We start from the raw sequence: 26,523 nt of genomic DNA on the forward strand, positions 1-26,523 counted from the left end.
TTAGGTGTTGCAAGACTGTGATTGAAACCTGATCATGAACAGCTTTGTAAGGTTCTATCTCTCAGTGATTCAATTAAAAAATCTTTTAAAAAAGGGATAAACACTTACCATTATATATACTACAAATAAAGGATCAGCAAATATTTAAAGCTCTTGCTTACAAACCTAAAGAAATACACTGACAGAAACACAATAATGGTGGGAGTCTTCAATACTCTACTTTGTTATTAGGGAGATCAACCAGATAGAATATCAGTTAAGATACAAGGGCCCAAAAATGAAGATTTAGAAGTACTGGATTGATAGAACTAAATGTTATAAAGTGGCTTGTATCACAAAACTAAATACACTTTCGCTCCCATTGCACATGGCTGATGTTCAAAATCATGTATTGCTACGTAGCTCATAACACATGAAATTACAAATACATAAATCAAACTAAATATCCTCTTAAACAATAATGGTATGAAGATAGAAATTAACCATCAAAAAATGTGCAAAAACTCCAATGCTAAATAACAACTAGGAAAAAACAGAAATCAAAGGTGAAATATAAAGATTTCTTGAAAATAATCACTTGATCACTTGACTACCCGTTAATCGTCGATTTGCTCCAGTGGGCGCCAGTAACGTCTCCATTTATCCCGGTCGCGTGCTAGTGTAGACCAATGGCTTCTGTTCATTCTATGAACATGAAGAGCCTCAAATTGATCGTTCATGATCTTGATGAAGAAGTCTGACCATCTGGTAGGTGGGCGGCCACATGGTCTTTTGATGTCCCATGGAATCCAGTCAGTAATGGCTCTACTCCAGCAGTCCTCTGTAAATCTCATTACATGTCCAGCCCATCTGATTTTTGATGCCTTGGCAAACAAGACAGCGTCCCTGATTCTTGATTTTTGACAGAGGTCGGAACTCCGTATTCTTTCTCTCATTTGAGTGAATTGTGATACTCCAAGCATAGCTCTTTCAGTTCCTCTTTGGGAGACCCGAATAGCGTTCTTATCCTGTTTGCATAGGGCCTGGGTCTCTGAGGCATATGATAATGCAGGAAGAACAGTGGACCATATGCACACGATAACCAAGCTCATTAAGGTTTCTTGGGAGTTCAAGATGCCCCTCTGTCTAACGTTCATTGATTTAAAGAAGGCCTTTGATTCTGTTGAGATGGAAGTGGTCATTGAAGCCCTAGCCAATCAGGGCATTCAAAATCAATACATCAGGATCCTCTGTGAGCTGTATTACTGATTCATTACCAGGATCTCACATTCTACAAAGAAGTAATCATGGATGTCAAAGAGAGGTTTGGCAGGGTGATAACCATTTCACCAAAACTCTTCAGTGCCACCCTCGAGAACATCATGTGATGACTGGAATGGGAAGAAATGGGAGTGAAGATACACGGTCGGCAACTACACCACCTCCGCTCTGCTGATGGCATTGTTCTAATAACACCAAACATTAGCCAAGCGGCACAAATGTTGACCGACTTTGACCGTGAGTGTGGAAAGGTCGGACTACAGCTGAATCTTACGAAGACAATGTTTATGAGAAACAGCCTCGTTCCTGATGCTTCATTCGCTCTCAATGGAACGACCATCTCCGAATGCAACAGCTATGTGTATCTAGGTCGAGTAGTCAACATGATGAATCACCTGGCACCTGAGTTGCGCAGGAGGAAGAGAGCAGCTTGCAACACCTTCAAGACTGTTGAAAAAATTGCTAAAGGATGAAGAACCTTCAGCTTGAAAATAATATAAATGAATAAACAAGATACAAACTTCATTAGACATGGAAAAATCTGTACTAACACATAGAAGTACAGACCTACAATAAAAAAGAAAAAAACTCAAGTAATAAACAACCTAAACACAGATATTAAACACCTAAAGAAACAATAATATATGAATCCTAAATCTAGTAAATGAAAACTAGTAAAAGGAAAGAAATATTAAGAACTAGAATATAAATTAATTATATAGACATCAAGAAAGCAATAGAAAGAGTCAATGAAACAATGAGTTTGTTCTCAAGAGAACAAACAAGATAGACAAACTTTTGTTTTGACTCAAAGGGAAAAAAAGGGAAAGTTTTTAGATAAACTGGATCAGAGATAAAAGGAGAGAAATTAAAATAGACCCCTCAGAATTCTCTCTGATCAATTCTTAATATCCTTGATATTTCTCTGATATTCCTCTAGGACTAGCTGAAGAAAACTCTCAGCTTTAAAGAACAGAAAAGTTAAAAAATATCTTCATTCAAGACTATAAATAACAGAGTTTGAAGAGCTCTGTTTTGGTGGACATAATGTTACCTGCTTGATCGCAAGATGCAGAGAAGTGTTGAAAGTTCAGCTTTGCTATTGCAAGTATATCTCTCCCCCAACCCACCTGTCACACCGACATTTATGCAGCTCATTTATTTCTACTGTTTTTGTATCATATCATTTATAGTTAACCATCACTTGGGAAAAGAAAAACTGATGATTCACATAGGTTCCAATAAATTCAAATTCAATAGATTAAAACTTTAATTACTTAGCAAAATTTCTTGGATGACTTTGGTAAAATTATCTTGGAGTTAATATGTTATAAACTTATCATATTGGGGCTTGAGCAGAATCTTTAAGTTTGGAAAATGGGCATATATTCTAACCTATCATAAATGTAATACATCATGGAAAATGAAGTTAATTAAATCTTCATGCAATATTTGTGAAATTAAATATATAATATTTAGAAAAGACAACTTCAATGAAAGAGGTATTTGCTATTTGGCTGCATTTCTATAAAATCAAATAGACAAATGTGAACTAGAATATTTAGAAAGACATATTTAGTACAAAAAGTCCTATCAAATAAAATATTGCTATTAATAGTCATTAATGTCAGAAAACACATGATGGTTTTGTCATTATATATGCACTTTATAGTTATTAAATTGGTTGCATCATGTAGACTTATAGAAATAATAAATATTAACATATAATTCTTACCTATATTTCTGTTATGTTCTATAAAAAATTAAAAATGAGTAAACACAATTTTTTGAGCAAGTGTTATCCTGTATATTCCTTCATCAATTATTAAGTCATTTGATGTCTGTTATGTGCTATTTTCTCTCTGTGGTGGCATTACAATAGTAAATAATAAAGAAAAATAAAACACCTGGAATTTAAAAGTATAATAATAATTTTTCTTACATTATTTTAATTTCTTTTTTTTTGTTTTTGCTATTGCTACAAGATGACACTTCAAAAAGGTTTACTTTATTTTTTTTTTAATTTTTATTAGTGAGACACCATGAGGTACAGTTGTAGGCTTACAAATTTTGTGCTTGGGTTTCAATTATACAATGATCAAATACCCATTCCTCCACCAGTGCCCATTTCCCACCACCACGGATCCCAGTATCCCTCCCACCCCCCATCCCCCCCATCCCACCCTTCCTCTATGTTTAGCTTCTTAAAGAAACCCCTTGCTGTTTCCCAAAGTGGCTATACAATTTACATTCCCAAATTTTCCAATCTTAAGTGTACCATTCAATTTTAAGTGGAGAGCACCAATAGTCCAGGTTTAGATTTGGAATCAATTTGGAGTTGTTGGTCAACTTTTAATAGCTGCCTGCTTTGGTTCCTCCCTCCTATAAAACAGGGGCTAGCATGGGACTTTTTAGTAAGAAGTTTGTATTCTAATCCAACAGAGGTGCCTGCTCTCTTATTGGTTGGTCCTTGTTCCTGGGAAATCTGAATTTTTTTTCTTAATATCTCTTTCTTTATTTTTTTTTCTTTTTTTATTAGTGAAACACCATGAGGTACAGTTATAGGCTTACAAATTTTGTGCTTGGGTTTCAGTTATACAATGATCAAGTGTCCATCCCTCCACCAGTGCCCGTCATCCATCACCACGGGTCCCAGCATCCCCCCCATCCCCCCCCCGTCCCATCCTGCCTCTGTGGCAGGGTATTCCCCCTTGTTCTCTCTCTCTTCTTTTGGGTACTGTGTTTTGCAAGAGAGGCTTTGAGTGGCAATCATGTTTGGTCTATAGACTACTTTTAGCATGCTTCTCCCACCCTGGGAGGGTCCTCACAACACCCTTCATTTGGTACTCTCTTCTCTATCTGAGCTTCCTTTTCACCTAGAGCGTGTGGCTGGCCTTCCATTCATGGAGCAAAATTCCTGGTACTAATCTCGGCCATTCCTGGGTGTTAATCTCCCGTTTTGTTGCTTTATGTTCCCCAGATGAATGCAATCTTTCTCTGTCTATCCCGCTCTTTCTGACTCATTTCGCTTAACATGATACTTTCCATGTAGTACCACTTGTATGTAAATTTCATAACTTCATCTTTTCTAACAGCTACATAGTACTCCATTGTGTAAATGTACCAAAGTTTCTTTAACCAGTCATCTGTTCTTGGGCACTCAGGTTTTTTCCAGATTCTGGCTATTGTAAAGAGTGCTGCAATGAACAAACAATTGCAGATGTCACTTTGACTATACCTTTTTGCCTCTCTGGGATATATTCCCAGGAGTGCTATAGCTGGGTCAAATGGCAGATCAAATTCTAATTTTTTGAGAGTCATCCATACTGTTTTCCAAAAGGGTTGGACCAGCTGGCATTCCCACCAGCAGTGAAGGAGGGTCCCTTTCTCGCCACATCCGCGCCAGCACCGGTTTCTTTTTTTCTTGTGGATGTGGGCCAGTCTCTGTGGTGTGAAATGATATCTCATTGTGGTTTTGATCTGCTTCTCTCTGATGATTAGTGATGTAAAGCATTTTCTCATGTGCCTTTTTTCCATTCGAATTTCTTCTTTGCAAAAGTTTCTGTTCATTTCCTCACCCCATTTTTTGATGGGGTTGGGTGATTTATTTTTGTGGAGTTTAACCAGTACCTTGTATATCCTTGATATCAACCCCTTGTCGGATGTGTACTTGGTGAATATTCTTTCCCATTCTGTAGGCTGTCTTTGTATTTTGGTCACTGTTTCTTTTGAGGTGCAGAAGCTTCTTAGTTTAAGATAGTCCCATTTGTCTATCTCTGTTTTCGCTTGCTCGGCCAGTGGCATGACATCTTTGAAGATACCATTAGCTTCAATATCATGGAGAGTTTTGCCGACTTTGTCTTCAATAAACATTATGGATTCTGGTCTGATGTTGAGGTCATAAATCCATTTTGATCTTACTTTTGTGCATGGTGTTAGGCAGAGATCTGAGCCCACTTTTTTGCATGTAGCCGTCCAATTTTGCCAGCACAGTTTGTTGAAGAGGCTTTCCCTGCTCCATTTCACTTTTCTTGCCCCCTTATCAAAAATTAGATGATTATATGTTTGGGAGGAAATGTCAGTATATTCAACTCTGTTCCATTGGTCTGCAGCTCTGCTTTTGTTCCAGTACCATGCTGTTTTAATTATTAGTGCCTTGTAGTAGAGTTTGAAGTTAGGGAGGTTGATTCCTCCCATTTTCTTTTTCCCAAGAATTGCTTTAGCTATTCGTGGGGGCTTATTGTTCCATATAAATTTCAGGAGTGTTTGCTCCATTTCTTTGAAGAATCTCATGGGTATCCTTATAGGGATTGCATTGAATTTGTACAGTGCTTTGGGAAGTATTGCCATTTTGATGATGTTCATTCTCCCCATCCATGAACAGGGGATATTTTTCCATTTCCTCGTGTCCTCTTTTATTTCCTGAAGCAGCGTTTTGTAGTTTTCTTTGTACAGGTCCTTTACTTCCTTATTTAAGCTGATTCCTAGATACTTGATTTTCTGGGGCACAATTGTTAATGGAATTGTTTCCTTGATGTCACTTTCTTCTCTTTCACTATTTGCATATTGGAATGCCATGGATTTTTGGGTATTGATTTTATGCCTGCCACTTTACTATACAAGCCTATTGTTTCTAGGAGTTTCTTGGTAGAGGTTTTAGGGTTCTCTAAGTATAGTATCATGTCATCTGCGAATAGTGAGAGCTTAATTTCTTCTTTCCCTATCTGGATGCCCTTAATATCTTTTTTTGCCTAATCGCTATTGCAAATACTTCCAGTACTATATTGAACAGTAGTGGAGAGAGTGGGCATCCTTGTCTCGTCCCTGACCTTAGGGGGAAGGGTCTCAGTTTTTCCCCATTGAGGATGATGTTTACTGTAGGTTTGTGGTAGATGGCTTTAACTATATTGAGCAAAGTCCCCTCTATCCCCATTTTGGCAAGGGTCTTCATCATAAATGGGTGCTGGATCTTGTCAAAAGCTTTCTCTGCATCTATTGATATGATCATATGATTTTTATCTTTTCTTTTGTTGATATGATGGATTATATTGATTTATTTCCGAATCTTGAACCATCCTTGCATCCCTGGGATGAATCCCACTTGGTCATGATGTATGATCTTTTTGATGAGTTGCTGTATTCTATTGGCTAGTATTTTGTTGAGAATCTTCGCATCCGTGTTCATCAGGGATATTGGCCTGTAGTTTTCTTTTCTTGTGGTGTCTTTGTTTCCTTTTGGTATTAGAGAGATATGGGCTTCATAGAAGCTGTTTGGGAGAGTTTCTGTTTTTTCAATTTCCTGGAAAAGCTTGAGAAGGATTGGCAATAGGTCCTCTTTAAATGTTTGGAAAAATTCGCTAGTAAATCCGTCTGGGCCTGGGCTTTTGTTTTTGGGAAGACTTTTGATTACAGTTTCAATTTCCTTGATGTGAATAGGTCTATTCAGGTACTCTATATCTTCTTGATTCAGCTTTGGGAGATGGTAGGAATCCAGGAATTTATCCATTTCTTCCAGGTTCTCGTGTTTCGTGGCATACAGACTTTCAAAGTAGTCTCTGATGATCTCTTGAATTTCTTTAGTTTCTGTTGTGATATCCCCATTCTTATTTCTGATTCGATTTATTTGGGTTCTCTCTCTCTGTTTCTTTGTGAGTGTTGCTAGTGGTTTATCTATCTTATTTATTTTCTCGAAGAACCAGCTCTTGGTTTCATTGATCTTTTGGATTGTTTCTTTGTTTTCCATGTCGTTGATTTCTGCTGTAAGTTTTATGATCTCCTTCCTTCTGCCTGATTTAGGCTCTTTCTGTTGATCCTTTTCTAAGGTCTTGAGCTGTGAGGTCAAATTGTTTATGTGCATCGTTTCTATCGACTTAAGATATGCTTGCAGAGCTCTAAATTTTCCCCTTAATACAGCTTTCGCTGCATCCCATAAGTTCTGGTAGTTTGTGTCTTCATTCTCATTTGTTTCCAGGTATCTTTTGATTTCATCCTTGACTTCGTTCCTGACCCACTCATTGTTCAGCATCGAGTTGTTTAATTTCCAGGTGTTTGATTTGGTTCTCCGTGTCTTTGTGTGATTCACTTCTATCCTCAGTGCATCATGGTCTGAAAAGATGGCTGATACTATTTCTATCTTCTTGATTCTGTTGAGGTATGTTTTGTGTCCTAGCACATGGTCTATTTTGGAAAATGTTCCATGCGCGCTGGAGAAGAATGTGTATTCTTTCTTTTGGGGGTGTAAAGCCCTGTATAAGTCCATAAGCCCTTTCTCTTCTATTACTTCTTTCAAAGCCAATAATTCCTTGCTGTGTTTTGTTCTTGTTGATCTATCCAGAGGTGATAAGGTGATGTTGAATTCTCCAAGTACTATTGTGTTGGTAGTGATGTCCTCCTTAAAATCTGTTAGCAGTTGTTTTAAATATTTAGCTGTTCCCTCATTAGGTGCGTATACATTTAAGAGTGTGATTTCTTCCTGTTGTACGTATCCCTTGATGAAGAGAAAATAGCCTTCACTGTCCCTTCTAATCTTTTTCAAGGTGAAATTAATGTTGTTGGATACTAGTATGGCCACCCCAGCTTTTTTGAGGGAGTTGTGTGCTTGCAGGATTGTTTTCCATCCTTTGACTTTGAGTCTGTGTTTGCTCTGGCTGTTGAGGTGAGTTTCTTGTAGGCAGCAGAATATTGGGTTCTGTCTCTGTATCCATTTTGCCACTCTGTGTCTCTTAACTGGTGAATTTAGACCCTTGACATTGAGAGAGAGAATGGTTATGGGGTTTTCTGTCATCTTTCTGTGCGGGTGTGTTGTGGTTGTAGGGTTTGTCTTTTCTTATAGTAGCCCCTTTAGGCCTTGCTTTAGGTTTGGTTTTGAGTCTATGAAGTTCCTGAGCTGCTGTTTATCTATAAAATAGTGTACCGTTCCTTCAATTTTGAGGGAGAGTTTAGCCGGATAGAGTATTCTTGGGGAAGCATTCATTTCCGTGAGTTTTTTGACTATATCTCTCCACTGCCTTCGGGCTTGTAGGGTTTCCTCTGATAGGTCTGCTGTGAATCTAAGGGATGCTCCTTTGTATGTGATTTCCTTCTTTGCTCTTGCTGCTTGCAGTATTGTGTCTCTATTGACAGTATCGATCATTCTAACTATGATATGTCTTGGAGTGTTTTTGTTGGGGTCTCTTAGCTGGCACCCTTCAGGCTCCTTGAACCTGAATGGCTGCATTGTGCAGCTCTGGGAAGTTTTCAGCGATGATTTGTTTGACAGTGTTTTTTTCGTTGGCATTGTTTCCCTGAGGTTCAGGTAGTCCCATGATTTTAATATTGTTTCTCTTGGAATCATCTGCTAGGACTCTGATTCTCTGTAGAGCCATTTTGAGGTCCCTTGCCACTGTTTGTTGTTGCGTGTTGGCTTATTGTAGCTGATCTTCCAGCTCACTGATTCTCTCTTCAGCTGTGGTCATTCTATTTTTAAGAGAAGAAACTGAGTTTCTCATTTCATCTATGGAATCTTTTAATCATGACATTTCTGCTCTCATTTCTTCTCGTAATTTGTCGATTTTTTCTGTGGCGTTACTGGCTGTCTGTCTGACTGTTTCATTGAGTTGATTGAACATCTTCATGACTTCGAATCTGAATTCTATGTCAGAGAGGTCCCTTCGGTGAGCTGTTTGGACGGAATGGTCTAGATTGTTTTCATTGTTCTCCCCTTGTGTTGGAGATTTTCTTTGTTTCTTCATATTGCTGAGTAGGTTGGGAACTAGATTCCTTGAGGACTAGGTTCCTTAGTATGGGAAAACAACCTGCGGCCGCATAAACGTTGGCCGGACGAAATTAAGCCACGCCCACTTTGAGGCCACGCCCAATTTGAGGAGGCCACGCCTCTACAGAACCCTGGGTTTGGGATGAGATGGGCACCGCTGTCAGGAGTGAAGAGGGCAGGGCAGACGCTCAAAACTGCTTCTCTTCAGGCATCTCGGGGGACACCTGGGGTCCTGCAGGGAAAGATGGAGGTCCCAGGGTCGCCGGCAGCTGTGCTAACCTGGATTTAAGATGAGATGGGCGCTGCCGTCAGGAGAGTCTATTTTAATTTCTTAATTTAATCAAGTCTAAATGAACACCTTTAAAACAATAGTCAAATAACTAAGCACTTTATTAGTAACAAAAGCATCTACAGAATTGTACATATTTATTAAGTAATTTAACTGATTAAAATAATGAGAATTAATTTAATTCCAGTGCCATCTGACAATACTTATATATTATGATATTTTACCAAGACTAAGCGATGGATGCAATCAACAAAGAGGAAGATCTCTTGAAAATATTTTTAGCTTATAACTAAACTTGGGAGCTATGGTTAGAGAGAGAGAGAGAGAGAGAGAGAGAGAGAGAGAGAGAGAGAGAGAGAGACTGTGTAAAACCTGGCAACAATGAAAGCAGAGGAGGCTAAGCCATGCAGGGACTAAAAATGTCCCTGAGAAAGCAAAAATTGTTGCTGATCAGTTCTTTGTGTCCTCACATGGCATTCAGAGAAACTTATCACAACTTTAATCTTTTTAGTTTATTTTTCTGGGTTTTGGAGGTATATATGGCTGTATTCAGGACTTACTCTTGTGTCTGTATTCAGGTTTCACTCCTGGTGGTGCTCAGGGAAATATATTTAGTGCCAGTGATAAAACCTGTGTCATTTATGTACAAGTTAAGTGCTGTAAACCCCGTATTTCCTCTCTGGCCTTACATCTTTACAGTTGTTAGGAAAGGTGTAACTGTTTTTAGTTCATGAAATAGTTTGGGGGATATATATATATGTATATGTATATGCATATATATAATGTACAAATGAATTGGAATTATATATAGTTCCAATCTATTTCTTTTGCTCTATTCATCTACATCTTCATCTATCCACAGCTGTTTAGTTAGAAAGTGCACTGGATGATGAAAAAATATTAATTATGTACTCACTTATTATGTTATATTATTGCAACCATATTCATCAGTGGAGAGGCTAAAGTGATGGGACAGTAGAACAACAAATAGAACCCAGCGTCTCATACATGCAAGTCATAAGCTCTGCCACTTTAGTTACATCACTACCCATAAACCACTATATTCAAACGTTAAAGACGATAGAGATGATATGCTTATGAATATTCTAATTAGAAAAAAATTTGCATTAAAATTTTGTTTCCTCCTGGATTACTGAGATTATAATATGTTCATTGCACTGCTACTTAAATAGTAAAGAACTGAAACCTTCTCAAATGCCCGATGATAGAGGAATGAATAAAAAAGTTGTGGTATAGTTATGGGATGAAGTACTATTCAGCTATTGGAAAAGATGAAATTACGACTTCCACTACAACGCAGATGGAACTGGGGATATCATTCTAGGTGACATAAGTCAGAAGAATAAATACATACAGAGCCCGGCAAACTACCGAGAGTATCTTGCACGCACGGCAGAGCCTGGCAAGCTACCCGTGATGTATTCGATATGCCAAACACAGTTAACAACAAAGTCTCCAATGGAGACGTTACTGGGCCCGCTTGAGCAAATCGATGAACAATGGGAGGACAGTGACAGTGACAATAGATATTCTCACTTCTATATTACATGCTAGGGAAAAAAGCAAGGGCATATATAATGTCTAAAGAAACTAGTGCCTTTGAGGACAAAAATGAGATTACCAAGATCTGGGGACTGGATAGGACAGTTCCTAGGTCCAGTGTGGGAAAATACTGGCAAAATGATGTTGGTTAAGGTAAGTATGGTATGGATATATTGTGCCTCTAAAATATATACACATTTTCATTCATAAAAGTCATGTTTACTTCAAAAATACAAAGTAAGGCAAAATAAATGCTTTAAATGTGGCAAATGATACCATCAATAAAATGTGAAGAAGAAATGTAAAGGCTTTTCCTCAAAGAAATAATTCTGATGGCCAATAGATAGTTATATAAAAATTTGCTCCCCACCATGTTATCATGAAGGAAATGTAAATCAAAGTAATGAGATGTCACCTAAACTAGTGAGACTTGCACACATCTTAAAAGGAATGAAACATCACCATTGGTATGAATGTGTGGGAAAAAACAAACAAACAAACAAACAAACAACGCTCATCTACTGCTGTTGGATGAATTCTTTATACTCACTCTCTCTCTCTAGCCGCTTGAATCCATTTTGAGTTAAACTTAATGCAAGCTGTGAAGAAGTGGTCTGGTTGCAGTATTTTTCACATGCAAAAAAAGTAGTTCACCAAGACTATTTTGTGAAGAGGCTTTCCTATCCCTACTTTGTTCTTGACTCCCTGGTTAAATATTAACTCCACATAGCTAAGGGTTTAATTCGGGACTCTCAATTCTGTTCTATGCCTGAGTGTCTTTGGTTCTAGGACCACATTGCTTGAATTACTGTAGTATTGTAGTTTAAAGTCAGAGAACACAATATCTTCTTTACTCTTCCCAGAATTGCAATTTGCAGGGGTTGTTTTTCCATGCAGAATTTTGGAATATTTATTCTACATCCTTTAGGAAGGCCATTGGGATCTCAAGAGGAATCTCGTTGAAAGTATGAAATGAGTGCTTCGGTAGGATGAATATTTAAAAAGTGTTTTTCCCTTCACCTCATGAGTATGGTATAGTTTTCAAATTTCTTTCTATCTGGTTTATTTTTAGACTCAAAAATACTCACAGTTAGAGTTATAATTTATGGTGCTTTTTTGAGCTATCTTCATAGTCCACATATCTTTATTTTAAAATGACAATTGGTATAACAATTTTTTTCTATTTTTTAAAATTTTTATTAGTGGACCACCATGAGGTACAGTTGTAGATTTACAAATTTTTGTGCTTGGGTTTTTATTATACAATGATCAAATACCCATCCCTCCACCAGTGCTTATTTTCCACCACCATGGGTCCCAGTATCCCTCCCACACCCATCCCCCCATCCCACCCTGCCTCTGTGGCAGGGCATTTCCTTTTGTTCTCTCTCTCCTTTAGGGTGTTGTTGTCTGCAAAAGAGGCATTGAGTGGCAATCATGTTCAGTCCATAGTCTACTTTCAACATGCATCTCCCCTCCTGGGCGCATCCTCCAAACACCCTTTATTTGGTGCTCCCTTCTCTATCTGAGCTGCCCTTTCCCGTTGAATGCCTGGCTGGCCTCTAATGTATGGAGTAATCCTCCTGGTACTGATCTCGGCTTTTCTTAGGTATTAATCTCCTATTTTCTTACTCTCGATCCCCCCAATGAGTGAGAAAATAAAATCTGTTCTATTTTCAGTAAATTATATCAGTTTTCCTTTGTTGGGAAGACCACCAATATGGCCACTAGATTTTTTCAATTTTATAAAACATTATCATTTCAAATTTTTGCCTGGATTTCATGTGAGAATTTAATGAATAATATCCACAATTGTTTTGAAAGCAATTATAATAATAGAAAAATCATATATTTAGGGTTTTAGAACAATCAAGTTTGTACCTTTCTCAAAACTGTTTTACCTATGTGACCAAGAAAAGTATTTTACTTGACCCTATATTTATTTTAAAATGATTACATTTGCATTTAGTTCAAGGGATTTCATCAATAAACATACAAAAGACCGGACAAATGAATTTAGATAGTAACTTCTTTACATCTTCCTTTCCATTACCACAATCCACCTTTACCCTATATATTTTAGCAGTATAACGTCCCTTTATTTCCCACTTCTAAATTGTGTTTTTCAAGTAGTTGAAATAAAGGAAAGATAAATTTTTGTTTTAGCTTGTTAGCTAAAATGTTACATTCTCCTTATATTTTCTTTCTCTATGATAAAGAATTATATTGAAGATTATAGCCATGACAGCCATTTTTTTAAATTGATTGTTAATCTTTAATAAAAAAAGGAAGAGCAGCATTAGCAATAATCAGGAAAACATCATTTATCAGTATCCTATTATGTAGGAGAAACTTCCTTAAATATTATACATATATTACTTCTAATGTTCTTCAGCAAACATAGCTTATAATTTACGAAAGAAACACATTCATACACCCAGTATGCAAATGCTAGAGTAATTTCTATTCAAAATAACTAGCTCTAATATCTTTGTTCTACCATTTATTCCATTGCTGCCATAAAAATTTACATTTTTATTTAAATCGATTTGCTTTGTAAAGTAGTTTTATGTCACACAAGTGGCTTATAGGACTACATGAAATAACACAAAAGTAGTTAAGAAAATTTCTCCCACATACTTTTTGTTTTTCCCAATACTATGGGGTGGTGAAACATGAAGTTTTGATCTGTGATCAGTAATTTCAACCATTGTGATTCAATCTCTGGATTCCCAGGGAAAAGTCAAAGATCCTACACTAGTTTACCCTTCAAGTCATGTTTGCTGAGAAAAAAGCAGCTGATGCAGGTATTTCTGGACCATCAGAGACCAGTAAAATCCATCTCAATTTTTATTAACTTAAATATCTCCAGTGACAAAAGCACTTAGTTCAATAAATACCTGTAGTGAGCCACAGTGATAGCACAGGGGGTAGGGCATTTGCTTTGCATGATACTGACCTAGGTACTATTCTGGCATCCTATATGATCTACTGAGCAACACTAGGAGTAATTTCTGAGTGCAGAGATAGGAATAATGCCTGAGAATCGCTGGGAGTGACCCAAAAAGTATAAAGTGAAAAAAATATGTGTGTAGTAACCTACTAGAAAAATCCCCAAATTCTCGAGTCTCTTATGATTTCATTATATATGAAGCATTTTTTGCAGAACTAATAGTTACTGTTGTAAAAAAATTAAAACACATACCTATATATCTGCATGTATATATGTTGTTCTTATATATGTATGTATATATGATCTTCCTGGACATCTGAAAGAATACAATCCTGACCATTTTAGAATGCAAATAGAGACTGAAAAAATATTAACAAAAGCTGACAATAGAATACATTATTAATTTCTTATCTGCCAGAAGTATAATCCAACATAAACAGATAGTAGAGTATATAATAAAATTGAGTGAGCATGGCTATTTATAATTCTTAATTTAATGAGTAATGGCATATATACAGATTCAAACTTTAAAAACTAAAAAAAATGAACCGTTTATTTTTTTATTTTATTTTTTTTTTTTTTTATTTATTGAATCACTGTGGGAAAGGTTACAAAGCTTTCAGGTTTAGGTCTCAGTCATGCAAATATCAAACACATTTCCCTTTACCACTACTTATTTTTCACCATGAAGAACCCCAATAAAACCCCACCCCTCACCCCTCCCAGTCCCTGTGGGGCAGATGAATTCTAGTTAACACTCTATCTGCTTTGATTAGATTCATTGTTTCAATAAAAGATTCACCACTATTATTTAGAGTTTACCCACCCCCCACAAATCAGACAAGCTGAAAAAGCATTGTGACGTGATTTGCTTTCTACAGCTGGGTTCAAGAATTAAATGTTGGTTTTGGATTTCTGCTATTTTACTTATTGACCCTGGAAGTATTTATACTGAAAGTCAGATAGTTAAGAAATTGGTTTCTGTGCTCTGGAGTCGTGGCCGTGCTGGAGAGCCGCTAGTGGGGGGCAACTGGTGGCCTTGGTAGGGCGTGAAGGGCGGACCGAAACGCCCCCTTCCCATGAGGTTTTAGTCGCCCCCACTCCCCCGGCTCATACCTGCCATCCACAAGGCTCCCATGCGGCCGCCATCTTTCTTTCCAGAGAGGAGAAGGCGACTGGTGCAACACCCTTTCCCCTCCGGACAGACATGATGGCCTGGATTAACGCATAGTCCTTTCACTTTTCTGCTCCAAGCTGCTGGGTTCTGCATTAAGTCCTTGTGCTTCTGGGGCTGTGGCCGTGCTGGAGAGCCGCTCGTGGGGGGCAACTGGTGACCTCGGTAGGGCGTGAAGGACGGACCAGAATGCCCCCCTTCCCATGAGGTTTTAGTCGCCCCGCTCCCCCGGCTCATGCCTGCTGTCCACAAGGCTCCCATGTGGCCGCCATCTTTCTTTCCAGAGAGGAGAGGGCGAATGGGGCAACACCCTTTCCCCTCCAGCAGACTTGATGGCCTGGGTTAACACATAGCCCGTTCACTTTTCTGCTCCAAGCTGCTGGGTTCTGCATTAAGTCCTTGTGTTTCTGGGGCTGTGGCCGTGCTCAAAGCTTAACTATGATTTTCAGAGAGAAACGTTAGGTGGTTTACTTCCCATGGATCACCTTGTATATAGAGGGATGTTGTGCGGCCGCTTAAGAGGCCACGCGGTTTTGAGGAAAAGTCCTAGTTCCCGCATACTCTAGCTGTGCTTGTAGAGGTTTCTGGTCACCGGGGTTCCATCTGGGGGAGGCGGGATGCAGTACCTACCCCATCTCGGACTTCCCGATGATCTCGGCTCTTTTTGGAAACTGTTTTTTTTTTTTTCCTTCGGGATCTGTGGATCCCGCCCTCCATGTTGTTCTTCTCTTCGGCTGAATGCTGTCAAGATGGCGCTGGGGGACGGGCTGTGGGCGTGACTTCCGGAATCTGAGGTTACCTGGGAGGTGTAGTCCCGGCATTTTTGAGGAAAAGTCCTAGTTCCCGCATACTCGAGCTGTGCTTGTAGAGGTTTCTGGTCACCGGGGTTCCATCTGGGGGAGGCGGGATGCGGTACCTACCCCATCTTGGACTTCCCGATGATCTCGGCTCTTTTTGGAAACTGTTTTTTTTTTTTTCCTTCGGGATCTGTGGATCCCGCCCTCCATGTTGTTCTTCTCTTCGGCTGAATGCTGTCCGACCGTTTATTTTCAATGTTCACATATTTACTTATAAATGTAAATGTATACTCATTTATATACTATTACTGACAGCATTATTTATTCAGATGCTATCATATTCTAAACCAAATGCTTACAATAAGAGATGCTAGATTGATTCTAGATTAGTCAATTCCAGGACAATACTGATGAAAGTTGCAGGTCTTCTTGGATAACTGTTTTGGTAATAAGTTTGTTAACAGGGTAGCAAAGAAAAAAAAAGAGTTGGGACATAAGAAAGACCTGTCATAGATGGAAACCAGGCCAGTTAAGTTGTACTTATACAAGAACAGAGGGACAGGCAATGAATATCAGCATAGTTGTGACCCTTACCGAAATATTCAAAAATGAATAAATCAATGTAACAAAGAAGGTGAAAGGCATGTAATAAAACAATACAAAAGAAGATAGTAAAATAGTCCAGGTGAATGGATTGCAAGATCATTGTTAATATGAAGATAATGTGCACACACTGTTCACAAGAGTGTTAGAATACATGTAGGGCTTTGAGTTTGATACCACCTGCCCTTCTCTAATACCATCAGTTGTAGTTCTAGAGTATATTAATCCCATTTGTCCAAAGCAACACACAGCTGTGTGAAGAATGAATACATGTGATTTTAGAGCTATCGCCTATTTTAAAAATGACTTGATCACTTGAACACTTAACTTCCTGTAAATCATCGAGTTGCTTGAGTGGGAGTCAGTAAAATCTCGATTTGTCCCTGTCATGTGCTAGTGTAGCCCAGTGGTGTCTATTGATTCTAGGAACACTAAGAGCCTCAAACTGATCATTCATGATCTTGATGAAGAAGTCTGACCATCTGGTAGGTAGGCGGCCACGTGGTCTTTTGTCGTCCCATGGAATCCAGTCAGTAACGGCTCTAGTCCAGCGGTTGTCTCTAAATCTCATTACTTGTCGAGCCCATTTAATTTTTGACACCTTGGCAAACGAGGAGACAGCAACCCTGATTCTTGATCAACAACAGAGGTCGGAACTCCGGATTCTTTCTCTCATTTGAGTGAAATGTGATACTCCAAGCATAGCTCTTTTAATTCCTCTTTGGGAGACCTGAATAGCGTTCTCATCCTATTTGCATAGGGCCCAGGTCTCTGAGGCATATGTTAATGCAGGAAGAACAGTGGAATCAAAGAGATGTGCTGGAGCCGGAGGTTCTTCGTCCTCTTAGCTATTTCTTCAACGCTCTTGAAGGCATTCCAAGCCTCTCTCTTCCTCCTGCACAACTCAGGTGCCAGGACATTCATCATGTTGACTTCTCGACCTAGGTACACAGAACTGCTGCATTCTGAGATGCTCATTCCATTGAGAGCAAATGGAGCATCAGGAACGAGGCTGTTTCTCATAAACATTATCTTCATAAGATACAGCTGTAGTCCGACCTTTCCACACTCACAGTCGAAGTCGGCCAGCATTTGTGCCACTTGGCTAATGTTTGGTGTTATTAGAACAATGTCATCAGCAAAGCAGAGGTGGTGTAGTTGCCAACCATGTATCTTCACTCCCATTTCTTCCCATTCCAGTCGTCGTATGATGTTCTCGAGGGTGGCACTGAAGAGTTTCAGTGAAATGGTATCACCCTGCCGAACCCCTCTCTTGACATGGATGATTACTTCTTTGTAGAATGGTGAGATCCTGGTAGTGAATCTGTAATACAGCTCACAGAGGATCCTGATGTATTGAGTTTGAATGCTCTGATTGGCTAGGGCTTCAATGACTGCTTCCGCCTCAACAGAATCAAATGAACATTAGACAGAGCGGCATCTTGAACTCCCGAGAAGCCTCAATGAGCTTGGTTATCGTGTGGATATGGTCGGTGGTGCTGAATCCTTTGCGGAACTCAGCTGGCTCACATGGTTGTCCTTCATCTAGTGTTCTGCCAATCCTATTTAGGATGACTCAAGTGACCAGCTTGTAGACGACAGACAACAGGCAGATCACGTGATATTTGCCAATGTCGTGGATGTCTCCCTTCTTGTACAATAGTGCCAAAGAGCTCCCAGTTGGTGGTCGTTAGGGGAGTTTTCTTTTTAAACTTTGCAGCCCTTTCTCCCCACTCTGTGAAGTGGAATTTTGCATGAAGGAGACAGTGATCCAATCCCGTTTGGAATTTTGAGACAACGGCGACATCGGTCAGGCAAAACCGTCAATTGTATATGATGTGGTCTATTTCGTTGTGGAACCATCCACTGGGAGACTCCCATGTCCAACATTGAGATTCGGCCTTTTTGAACTGTAAGTTACCACCATGGATGGTCTTGGTCGACATGATGAACTCAGACAGTCTCTCACCCTGTTCGTTCCATTCTAGGCCATGGGTCCCGATGTGGAGTTCTTCAGCTGATCTTCTCGGTCCTATCTTGGCATTAAAATCACCCACAATGGTCTTGTAGAAGGTGTGATCTTCTTTATAGAACTTCTCCAGCTCCACATAGAACTTCTCAATTTCTCCTTCATCATAATTGGATATTGGTGTGTAGACAATGAAGATAGAAACTGCTGGCAGTGAGCCACATCTATTCAAATGTAAACATCTGATTTCGGTTGTTAGGCATTGGAATGAATCAATGTTCATGGCCAGGTTCATGTTGACAAGGACTCTGACGCCTCCGATGCCTCTTTTATCGCATGTTCCAAGGAACAATTCTTCTCCAGTGTCGAAAACTGTGTGATAGTCATTTCAAATGATTATTCCTCCCAAAGTATCGAATGCAAAGCTTCAGTGAATTTGTCAAAACTCTTATGGAATTTCAAAGACATAAAATAAATACTCCTACATTCTCAACAAAGTATGAACATTCCAAACTGCAAAACTAAGAAAAAGATGGAAGATATCACATTCCCTGGCTTTATATTGTACTTTAACACAATAGCAATTCAAACAATGTTGCTGTAAGTGAGGCAGATACTCAGACTATGCGATAGAAATGAGAGTCCAGAAGCAAACAGATAATATGGAGTTAATACCTGACAAAAGAATCACAAGTAATGTGGGGAAATGGAAGTCTCCTCACAAAAATCTGAGAAAACTGTTCTTTGCTGCATGTAAAATACTGGAACTGGGTCTCTGTCTTATATCAGACACAAAAGTTAACTGAAAAATAATATTTAAGACTTCATTCTTAGACCACAGCACATAAAATGCATTAAAGGCAAATGCCCCATTATTGGCTTTCTTTGATGCCTTAAGTGATTTGAATCCTCTTATAAGGTAAACACAAAACAAATTAAAGAATGGGATTTTATTAAACAGAAAAGCTTCTGCACTGTGAAATAAACTTCCATTGAAACAACAATAAAAAGTCTTGCTGAGTGGTAGAAACCCCATTTTCACAACAAACATCTGAAAAAGGGCTAATATACTCATAAACAAAGTAGTCATAAGACAGCAACATCAAGTCAGCTTCATGAGAAAAAGAGGAAAAGAGATAAACTGACACTTTGCAAAAGTAGACATGTAGATGGTCAAGCGGTGTGAAAAATACGCACGTGGAAGGGTGTGAGTTCGCGGGCTCTCCAGGCGGCTCTCTCTTATGGCCTGCATTCGGTGCTCTCGAGCTGCTGTATATGGACTGGATGGGGACGGCTGTTCGTGATGGGCAAGCAAAGGAAGAACGAGGGCCAGGTTAGTTGCTGATTAGTTGCGACTTATTCAATCGCTCGTCTCTCCCATCTCACACACTCTTCCTTCCTAGCCCTCATTCCTCGATCCCAGCTCTCCAGATTCTGCCTCGACCCCACTCCTCTCTCCCCCTCTAGCCCTCTGTGCCAATGCTACACCAGTCTGGTAGCAAAATCAACATAAGAAAGCCATTCCTCACTGCCCATCAGGCTCAAGGGTGGAAATACCACCTAGGGGTATTCTTCTCCTTAGTCCAATAACTTAATTAACATCTTAATTAATATCATAATTCACTTCTTAACATTACTTATTTTATAGGGACACAGTAAGAGATACATTGAGGCTTATAGGGCGGCTCTCCTGGGAACATCTTAGCACAGACTCAGACTACAGTGCTCAGGCCGGATTAATCTTTCCTAACCCTAGAGCCCGAATCTAGTTATTACTTTTTGGGTTATGACATAACTTGCCCATGACCATGTTCTTAAGGTAAAAGGTAAAGGTAAAGGCCCTCCCGTTGATCGTCGATTTGCTCGAGCGGGCCCAGTAACGTCTCCATTGGAGACTTTGTTGTTACTGTGTCTGGCATATCGAATACTCTCGGCAGCTTGCCGGGCTCTCCGAGAGGGGCGGAGGAATCGAACTCGGGTCGGCCATGTTGGCCGCGTGTAAGGCGAACGCCCTACCCGTTGTGCTATCGCTCATGTTCTTAACTTATAGTTAAAAATTATGGCACTTTGGCCAGGCCCATCTTGATACCAGGGAAGCACATAGTTCACAGCTTGCCCTGGGTCCATCCAATTCCTCATGGGAACCCTGCTTTTGGGGTGCTATGAAATAAAGATAACTGAGACTTAAGTCAGGAGAACAGATGCCCAGGAGGTAAATATCACTGAGAGTCAATTAACTCCCACGTTACAAAAGCATAGCATTTACTGTCTTCTTGTACCCATACAAAAAGGACATTACTCTGAATTGGCTGTGCAAAGGACTTAAGGAAAAGAGAAAAATAGTATTTACAAGTCAACAGAGCATGAAGAAAGAAGTTACAAATGAACACAGAGGAATGGGAGCACTGTGAAGGGACTACCCCAATAAACCTAACCTCCAGGAGACAAGGTAGAAAGGACAAACCAATGTTATCCTACAAAGAAGATGTTAGGACCGACACCACCCCTCAGTATTCAGAGAGACAATGAATCCAGCAGGAATTCAAACCACACACTAAGATTTTATTTTACCAGCTAGTTGGGCCGAGACATCCTGATTCAGGTCGGAGAGCCACGAAAAACAACTCCAAAAGCAAAAGTAACTTACAAAGAGTCCAAAGCGAACAAAGGCATACAAATGCTAATTATCAAGAAAACAAGCATTCCCAATTAAGAAGACATTCCCAGTTCCCACACATCAAGAAAGCATTTTATCACCTAGACAGGAAAGCATGAAAGTACACATCTCAAGAGGGGAGATGCAGGCAACACACGTGCTCAAGCACATGTGCTTGGCCACATGGGCACAAACAGCACATGGCTCAGGCAGTATATGTGCGCACTTCCTTTGTTCAAGGTGGCCTTTTTAGGGTTCCTCCAACCTGCCCCCAGGTGAGCTTATACCTAGATAAAAGTCTGTGGCTAAGGCAGTTATCAGGGGGTTGGGAATGGTGATGGTCTTCTTTGAAATTCCTTTCCTGGCCTTATGTTCCTGCAGGAGCTTCTCTGGGTCTGTTGCTATAAATTAGTTAACTCAGTTAAATCATTTATCCCTCTTGCCAGAGCTGCCCCCTACAACTTTTACGACCACAGTGAGAAGAGTTGAACTAGCTGCTTCTCATATTCCCCTTTTCCTCACTGAGGAATCTTCTGCTTCTCATATGCCCCTTTCTATGATCATACTGAGGAATCTTCTGCTTCTTACAAGGGACATAAGTAAATGTTCATAATTACTCATTATGGAAAAAAATGGAACTACCATATGATGTATAAAGTAGAATTGTCGTATGATCCAGAAATTCTACTTCTAAGTATCTATTCCAAGAACACAAAGATACTAATTTGAAAAGAGGTAAGCATATGGCTATACTCCCGGCACTGCTACTTAAATAGCCAAGATCTGGAATCAGCACCAATGCCCAGTGACAGATGAATTGATAAAGAAACTGTTGTATATATGAACTATGGGATACTCCTCAGTTATAGGAAGAAGTGAAATCTTGCCTTTCACTATAATGTAAATAGAATCACAGGTGGTCATGCTTGGTGATCTGATTCAGAATATCAAGTGATCTTATTCTTCCATTGTATACAAGAAACAAAGCAAGGATTATAGGCAATGTCTACTAAAAGTAGCTCTGTAGCACTGTCCTTCCATTGTTCATCGATTTGCTCAAGTGGGCCCAGTAACGTATCCATTGTGATACTTTGTTGTTACTGTGTTTGGCATATTGAATAAGTCATGGGTAGCTTGTCAGGCTTTCCCATGTGGGTTAGATACTCTTGATAGCTTGCCTGACTCTCTGAGAGGAACGGAGGAATTGAACTCAGATCGGCCAGGTCGGTTGCATGCAAGGCAAACGCCCTACCCATTGTGCTATCGCTCCAGCCCAAAAGTGTCCCATTAAAATAAAAAGTGAGATCACTGACGGTAAAGATTGGGTGGGAAGGTTTCTATGTTCAATGTTAGAAAATTATTGGTCCTTTGTTGGCAGATAAGATAGCTATGGAATGGAACATTGTAACACTAAAGCATAGACACATTTTCGTCTTGAAAACAAAGTTAAAAATAATTAAAATAAGAAAGAAAATACACAAAAGTGAAAGACCTGGTAAACTGAGATAATAGAAAGCTACTTTACAAGTTTAAATGTTGTTAAGGTTTTTTCTTTAAGCTTCAGTATAAAAGCGAAAACAAAATACATTCAATGCTCCATGCATTTTTAAAAGGGATGGTCATAAAAATATTACCAGATAAACATCTAAATTTTTCTTAGATTTTATATGATAGTGTTTTTGTAGACTTTATAAAAGACTCTTAATTTTCCATTTTTTGACATATTTAAAAATCATTGAATGCGAATTTGTTTAAAACAGTTCTCATTTACACCCCACAGAACACTTAAATGCATATAATTCTAAACTATTCATTCAGTCATTTATTTATGGACTCAACATTCACCAGTTCTATGCATTCATCACAGTCATAGGCTCTGTTAAGAGAAAAGTATAAATACAATCTTGAACTCAATTCCATTATTTCCAGAGTCTGTTAGAACTGATATCTAAAAATACCTGCTAAGTATTCTGTGTAATTGGATAAGGCAGACTAACTATCACAAGAATTGCATGGAATGCATAGTGCCAATTTTATATGTTCCAGAATAAGACTAAATATTAAGCATTGTATTAACTGTCTTTTTCAAGAAAGGGTTACAACAAAGAGGTCACTGGTCATGCTTAAAAATCTAATCTAGATTTATGCAAAGTGGTTACAACATTGCCACTATCATCATTACATATGAAATAATATTTATCTAGTTAAATCAATAAATATCTAAATTAATTTTCATAACCTTATTCCACAGGATTTTTTATTGTCCCAAATTTAATGTACTCTCAGGCAACTTCTAAGTTCTAACTTTATTCAACAATTATTTATTGAATAGTACTAATTTTGTTTGCGACACTATTCTAACATATATGGTTACTATTTGGCTAGATAAACTATTTGCTATACTATACTAATGAAGAAAATATTGAATTTAAATAGATTACTACACCCCTCCCCAATTTCTAATTGTTAAGAGAGGAAGGGGAACGAATAGTAACATCACATAATACAAGGAAATCCTATTCCTCTGTATAGATACACAGGCTATGCACTCAAGAATTTCAGTGATACCTTTCATAAAAATTACATCTGTCAGTGATTCTTCCTGAACAATAAATTACAGAAGTCAGAACTAGTACTTTTAAAATAATTTTTTAGGAAGTTACTTCTTTGAATAATCCGAACAACTACACATTGTGTATGATGTTCTAGCTAAAATGTGAAGAATGGATTTGAGGCCGAGAAGAAATGTTAACATAAAAGAAAAATGGGACAGATGGTGATGATAACCCATGGGACAAAGGGTGATAATAATAGGAACACAGTGCAAGAACAGTGAAAGTATGCATTAAGAAGAAATAAATGATAGAACAATACAGCAGACAGGGCACTTGCCTTGCACGTGACACACCCAGGTTTGATCCGTGACACTCTGGAGTTGTTCCCCTGAACCAGTCAGGTTTCCTGAGCACAGAGCTAGGAGTAAGCCCTGAACACTGCTGAGAACTATATAAGATGCAAGGCATTACTTTGATGTTTCAGTAAACTTAACTTGCAGCTGTTGAGGAAATATCTTGCCTTTTCCAGGTCTCTATTTTTGCTTTATGTCTCCCACTTCATCAAGTACAGCTCGAAGGTATATTTCTGGCACAATAATAGCAGTTACACATCACCATCAAGTTCCTCAATTTTCCCTCATGAAGTCCTTGTCAGAATCTTATGAATTTTTATATTTCCTACATATTTAACATAGAAAATTTCTCAGCGAACTGCTGCAGCTCGGCTCCAAGATTTTGATTTCATTTATCTGCAGTGCTAAATCAAAAGACAACATGAAGGAGAATAACGTCTAAGAGCAGTTATTTAATAAATAGATCTAAGCTTAACTTGATTTGGTTAAGCTCCTCCATCAATATTATTCATCGATCTTTCAGACCTTAAATGTGTAAATTAATGTACAAAATATATAATTAGGTATGTGCAATATTAATTTTCTTTTTCCGATAATGACTAATCCTTACTCTGGGTTAACTTCCATCTTGTTTAGATTTCTTTCTTTCTTTCTGACAGTTCTAGATTTGTGCAAATTTGCACATCTTGGTGCAAACAAATTCTGCATCTAATTCTAACCTACTATGTATAGAGATATAATTACATACAACATTCTTAGATAATACAAAGAACTGGGTAGAGCTTAGTTATCAAAACAAGTTAAATAATGATAACTTGTGATTCTGTAGGAAGAAGAGAGAGTTCTTTAAGAATCTGAACAAATAGTACTGCATATTAGTTTGATTATTCTGATTTATTTAAATGCTTTTGTTCATAATTTTACATATTAAAACAACTTTATGAGGTAAGAAAGGATACGAGCTTCATTTTAAAGATAAAATAATAAAGTGTTCTGATAATTTAATAGGCTTAGTTGTAGTCCTTGGTTACTTAAAGAAATATGACTTCTAAGTAAAAAACTTATTAAATCAATTGTTTCTGCAAATAATATATTTTTTGATGCTCAATCTTTTTATTGTTTAGAAGGAAACAATTTAATTTTTGTTTTTAATTTTTGATTTTGGCGATGCAAAGGGGTTACTCCTGGATCTTCACTCAGGAATTACCCTTGGCAGTGCTCAGGGGACCATATTGGATGCTGCAAATGGAACCCAGATCTTCCACATGCAAGGCGAATGCCCTACCCACTGTGTTATTGCCTCAGCCCCTACAAAGAAAAAATTTAAAAAATGAAAAAATAAAGAAAATAAAAATAAGAAGATAAAAGAAAAGAGAAAAAATAAAAATGAATAGGAGAAAGAAAATAAATAACAGAGAAGAGGAAAATAAAAAAACAGAAAACAAAAATTTGAAGGGATAGAAATAAGAGAAAAAGAAAGAAAATGACTTCTTTAATGTCGATAGCATACTTACAGTATGAAGCTATTCTTTTCCGACATAAGGAGATAATTGGCAGAACTGGAATAAAAATTCTATTTTCTAACTCGAAGCAAATCCAACAAATCACTTTGCTCAAGGCATGTTTCTGAGTCCTAAATACATAGGAACAGTGATTTGGCCCAAATAAAACATCTCAACAGCTGTATGGGGGAGAAGAACAAGAACAGCCAAGGAACTGCCATGTCTTAAAATATTTTTATATCTAAAAGTAAGAGCAGGTGATCAAGATATTATGTTAATAAAAGGAAAGTTCTAAGTAAAAGACCATCACACAGGAGGAAACACATACACGAATGATAATGAGTTAAACATAAGAATAGTTCACATCTGTATTTTTGACAAAGTTGAGATTGGTGTTTAGATCTTGACTCTAGTTGGATTTTTAAATAACCCTGCAGATCATGTGTAGTGGGTGAGTTTTTAAATAGCCCACATAGATTAGAAAGAGCAGAGGCAAATGCTAAGAAGGATTTTGTAGATTAGTGGTGGAAGAATTATGTAAGCACTTGACTAGATATGGAGAGATCATGAGTTAAGATTCAGTTTTGATTTACAAACAGCTTAACACATATTGGTGTTTTTTTTTTTCAGATCAGTTTCAGTAAGCAGCGACTCAGTAACTTTTCACAGGCTATCTATAAGCAATGTCTTATATTCAAGTTTGGATTACAAGTATCTGGCGAGTGACCAAGTTACAAAATAATTTAGTTACTAGGAAGCTGGCCTTCATCTAAGTGATAATTTCAATATAGTTTTTGATTTTGAAATTTTGTACAACAAGGAAATGTATGACCATATTATTCTTAAAACATGCAAGTGGACCTATTTCGATAACAGAAATGGAATTATGCTCAGTATAGAATGGTAAAAATACTTTCTTTCCTTAAATGAATATTAATTGAAGATATATATGATTTTATTGGATACGTTGAGCTAATGCACAAATAAAAATATGTGTCTTTGAATAAAATATCAAAGTCCACCATAGTTAAAAATAATTCCATGTATTTATTTACCTGGCAAGCTACCCGTGCTGTACTCTATATACCAAACACAG

The sequence above is a fragment of the Sorex fumeus genome, unplaced genomic scaffold (genome assembly GCF_029834395.1).
Source record: "Sorex fumeus unplaced genomic scaffold, SorFum_2.1 ptg000003l, whole genome shotgun sequence".
Classification (NCBI taxonomy): Eukaryota; Metazoa; Chordata; class Mammalia; order Eulipotyphla; family Soricidae; genus Sorex; species Sorex fumeus.